We start from the raw sequence: 5523 nt of genomic DNA, 5'->3' as shown, positions 1-5523 counted from the left end.
TGTATATACATCCTGAAAGCTATAATGATCTCTAGACCCATATGTCAAGCTGCATCCTTAACGTCAGTACTTGGATGTCTAATAGATGATTTAAACTTAGTATAACCAAAACAAAGGTCCTAATGTTCCCTTCAAATGAGGTCCTTCTGCAGTGTTTCTCATTTCAGATAATGGCAAATCTTCAAACTGTTTATGCCAAAAAATTGTTCAGTCATCCCTGACTTTGGTCACTCTGACATCTCACATCTCATGTTGTAGGAAATTCTGTTGACTGTAACTTCAAAATGCATCTAGGATCCAATTATTTATCACCATCTGTAATGGTACCACACTAGCTCAAGCCCACAATCATCGTTTCTTACTTGGATTATTATAATAACCTTCAAATTGATTTCCTGGCCTCTGTTCCTGAAGTCTTTTCTTTCTATACTCAATAAAATAGCTAGAAAAATCACATTAAATCTAAGGCAGAATAGGTTATTTCTCAGTGCAAAACCTCCAAAAGTAACCACTTCCCCAAACATGAAAAGGTTAAGTCCTTACTAAATCTTACAAGAGCCTACTGGCCTCTGTGTACTTTTTCAACCTCATCTCCAACAACTCTTGCTATCCCTCACTACTCTCCAGCCGCACTGGCTTTCTTACTGTGCTTTCACCACAGTGAACAAGCCCACATCCACGTGTCCCTGCACTTCCTATTCCCTTCCAGTTTTCTTCCCCCAGACACCTGCCTGGCAATCTCCCTCATTTCATTCAGTTCTGTACTCAAAGGTCACCTGCTCAGGTCATCTGCTTCCAGTTAGGATCTAGAAATATGAAAAAAGAACATGGTTTTCAAGCTAACAACTAAAAAGGGCCAAATAGGCTACAAAATCACAATTAAAAAGAAGAATCAAAAGCAAAGCAAAGCAAAATGTCAGAAAGCTGAGATCCAAGAAATCTAAATGAAGTAAATTTCAGAAAAGGCAGGCCTCTTCATGGAGAAGAAGGGACAAAAAATCATTTTTGTCCTTGGTGGAATGGTAGGGAAAGAAAGCTTTTTTTCCATAGACTGGGATAAAAAGAACTAGTCCTCTGAAAAACATTCTGAGGGTTTTGGAGGGGTGGGGGGTGGGAGGTTAGGTGCGCCTGGTGGTGGGTATTATGGAGGGCACATATTGCATGGAGCAATGGGTGTGGTGCATAAACAATGAATTCTGGAACACTGAAAAGAAATAAAAAAAATAAAATTTTTTTTAAAAAGAAAGAAACTAGTCCAAAGTTTAGTCAGTTGTAATGCCTACACATTGACTGGGGTGATAGATTAGAATTTCAAAGAGCCCTCAAAACAAAAGAAGCTCTATTTTTTTTTTCTATTTTTTTTCATCTGCCAAATCTTTCCCAAGAGACTTCACCAAGTACCTGGAGGTGCTTTCACAAAAGCTAGGGTAATGGCAAGAAAGGTGAGAGAAATCCTTTCTAGATACTCTAGCTCTTAGTAAATTTGAAGTAAGGGAACTGTTCTCTGAAGACTGCGGGCTGAGTAGCAGGATAGAGAAATATCCTAAGGTGCAAAAATCCTGGAGCAGAAATGGAAAGCAAAGAAAATTCTGCAGTTACCCTAAAAGTTGGCAGCCATGCTGGAGAGCAGAAAAAGATCTCCCACACTCTGGAAAACACAAAGAGAGGTAAGCCATATTCATGGATAGGAAAACTCAACACGGAGATATTCATTCTCCCTGAATTTATCCATAGATTCAAACACAATCTCAATAAAAATTCCATCAGAAATTTTTGAAGAAATTGGCAAACTGACTCAAAATTTATTATGAAAAGCAAAGGACCCAGAATAGCTGAAATAATTCTGAAGAACAAAATTGAAACAATTATTTAAAGACTTACTATAAAGCTACAATAATCAAGATATTGCAAAGCTAGTATAAGGATAGGAATAAAGGTCAATGGAACAAAATAAAAGGTAACAGAACAAGATCAATGTATGTTCCATCAATACACCAAGTAATTTTAATTGGGAGAGGAAAACACTTTTCAGCAAATGATACCAGAACACATCATTATCTATATGAAAAAAAGGGCTTTGGCCTTGCACCATATAAATCACATTCCAAACATAAATCCCAGAAACATAAACCTAATAGCAGAAAGCATACAGCACTTTCCTGACCTTCACGTAGGTAAGATTTCTTGACAAGTTAAAAAAAGCACTAGTCTTAAGAAAATGATTAAAACGGGCTTCATCAAATTTTGATTTCCTATTCAACAACAAAAAAACCCCACAATAAAATAGGCAAACACCATACTGAGAAAAAGAAAAGTCTGATAAAGACTCCTGTTCGGGGTGCCTGGGTGGCTCAGTGGGTTAAAGCCTCTGCCTTCGGCTCAGGTCATGATCTCAGAGTCCTGGGATCCAGCCTCTCATCGGGCTCTCTGCTCAGCAGGGAGCCTGCTTCCCCCTCTCTCTCTGCCTGCCTCTCTGCCTACTTGTGGTCTCTGTCTGTCAAATAAATAAATAAAATCTTTGGAAAAAAAAAAGACTCCTGTTCAAAATACATAAAAATAATACATAATAATACATAAAAATAATACATAATAATACATAAAAATCAAAAATAAAATCCAAACAAAGGGCGCCTAATGGCTCAGTCTGTTAAGCCTCCAACTCTTGATTTTGGCTCAGGTCATGATCTCAGGGTTGTGAGATCGAGCCCCACACTGAGCTCCACACTGGGCATGGAGCCCGCTTAAGAGCCTCTCTCTCCCTCTGCCTCTCGCCCCTTCCTCCATAAGTAAATAAATGTAAAAAATTTTTTAAAGATTTTATTTATTAGAGAGAGGGTGCAAGAGCGAGAGAACACAAGCAGGAGGAGTGGCAGTGGGAGGGGCAGAAGCAGGCTCCCCACTGAACAGGGAAGCTGATACAGACCTGGATCCCAGGACCCTGGGATCATGACCTGAGCCAAAGGCAGATGCTTAACTGACTAAGCGGCCCAGGTGCCCCAAATAAATTTTTTAAAAGCCAAATACAATAAAAATTAGACAAAACGAACAGATCCTTTTTTGTAAACAAATGGTCAATAAACACATGGAAAGACATTCAACTTTGTTAGTCGTAAGGGAAATGTAAATTAAAATCACAATAAAATGTCATTACATTCTATTACAGCTGTAATAAAAATTATACACAATACCAAATATTAGTGAGGATGTATGTGGAACAAGTGGAATTCTCATGCATTGCTAATGAGAGTGTAAAATGATGATTTTGGAAAACTACTTGGTAACTTGTAAAGTGAACTACGCACATACCCTATGATTAAGTAATTCCAGTTGTATTTACCCAAGAGAAATGAAAGCATGGGTCCATAAAAAAACTTTATTTACCATGATCAAGGCAGTCCTAGACATAAAAGCCTAAAACAGAAAGAATGCAAATGGCCATCCACAGAAGAGTGAACCAAAAGATACATATATATACATACATACATATATGATGAAAACCATGTTGGATGTCATGTAGCCATGTGAAAAAACCAACTATTGCAACTTGCACAACTTGGAGAATCTTTTTTTTTTTTTTTAAGATTTTATATATTTATTTGACACAGAGAGATCACAAGTAGGCATAGAGGCAGGCAGAGACAGAAGGGGAAGCAAGCTCCCTGCTGATCAGAGAGCCCGATGCGGGGCTGGATCCCAGGACCCTGAGATCATGACCTGAGCCAAAGGCAGAGGCTTAACCCACTGGGCCACTCAGGCGCCCCCAACTTGGAGAATCTCACCAACATTATATTGAGCAAAAGTAACAAGGCAAGCACACATGAACATACACACATACACACCACACACACACACTGCACAATTGCACTACTATGAACTCAAAGAACAGGCAACACTAAGCTAAAGGGATCAAAATCACAACAGTGGCTGCTTACAGGAGAGGGAGAAGGATTTATTGGTACCAGAAAAGACACACTTTATGGGGACATGGAAATGTTCTACATCTTGCTTCAGATACTTGTATGTAGCATGAGCATATGCAATTGTCAAACTTAACTATCAAAACTTAAGTATACATTTTGGGGCACCTGGGTGACTCAGTCCTTAAGTGTCTGTCTTCGGCTCTGGTCATAATCCCAGGGTCCTGGAATCAAGCTCCACAGCGGGCTCCCTGCTCAGCGGGAAGCCTGCTTCTCTGTCTCCCAGTCCCCTGTTTGTGTTCCCTCTCTTCACTGTCTTTCTCTGTCAAATAAATAAAATCTTTAACCCACTGAGCCACCCAGGTGCCCCAATAAATAAAATCTTTAAAAAAAAAAAACTTAGGTATACATTTTAATACTTTTAAGTTAAACTTCAATAAGTTATCCTGTTGCTTTTTTCCTTGAACAACTTATTCAAGATTTCAATGTCAACTTCATAACCCCCTTCCCTCATTTATTTGCTTAGCCCTCATCTCCTCCAGATAGATTATATGTAATTACATGTTTATTTTACATCCTCCCCCTGAATATCCATTCCATGAGACAAGATGATTTTGTTTTCTTCATACATGTATCTGCCAACTTAGAACATTACCTGAGACCTAGTAGGTGCTTAATAAATATATGTTGAATAAGTGGATGGGTTCTCAATAAATTGAAATTTATTAGAAAATATTACAATGGATTTGTAATGGTATCCCTATGCAGCCCAAGAACAGGGTCACTTGGAGATGCCTCCATAAAGGGTCTAGTGTTTTACTTATCGTTGCCACACCGAGAATCGATAGACTGGATTTTCTTTTCCAGATATGAATGGCTACAATTTTTATAAGCATCAATATCTCTGAATGGCATAACTATTAAATATTTATCTGGCTGTGAACTTTGGTTGAAGGACATGCATCAAAATTATGGGGTCAATTAAGGAAAACAACTCAAATTATCTCATGTTGTATTGAATAAACAATTATAATTAACATTTAATTATTCAAATAATGAGTTTGTAGATTTGCCTAAGGCCCCAGGAAAAAAATCAGTGATTAGCATTTATGCCAACTCATATGTCTGAATGGGAGATGTGAGAGAAGGGAGAGAACCCCCAAGGGGTTGTTTCCTTCTAAAAGTTTCCCTTTGTTAGATATGAGTATTTTTTAGCTTTGGACTCAGGAGAGCAAGAATATTTGTGCCTTTTCACATGTGGAAGTGGTCCAGGATACCCCAGCAGATTCCCTGGAAGTTAAATCACAAACTTCTCTTTTAAGAACCACCTGTGATCCTGTCATCCAAGGTGTACCACTGTTAACATGGCTTTGTTTTTTTTTTTTTTAAGATTTTATTTATTTATTTGACAGAGAGAGACACAGTGAGAGAGGGAACACAAGCAGGAGGAGTGAGAGAGGGAGAAGCAGGCTTCCCACCAATCAGGGAGCCCAATGTGGGGCTGATCCCTGGACCCCCTGGGATCATGACCCTGAGCGGAGGCAGATGCTAAACGACGGAGCCACCCAGGTGCCCCTTAACATGTTGATATAAACATTCAAGATTG

This window comes from Lutra lutra, chromosome X, assembly GCF_902655055.1.
Source record: "Lutra lutra chromosome X, mLutLut1.2, whole genome shotgun sequence".
In the NCBI taxonomy this organism is placed as follows: Eukaryota; Metazoa; Chordata; class Mammalia; order Carnivora; family Mustelidae; genus Lutra; species Lutra lutra.
The sequence above is the reverse complement of the archived record's forward strand: the minus strand, read 5'-3'. Positions refer to the sequence as shown.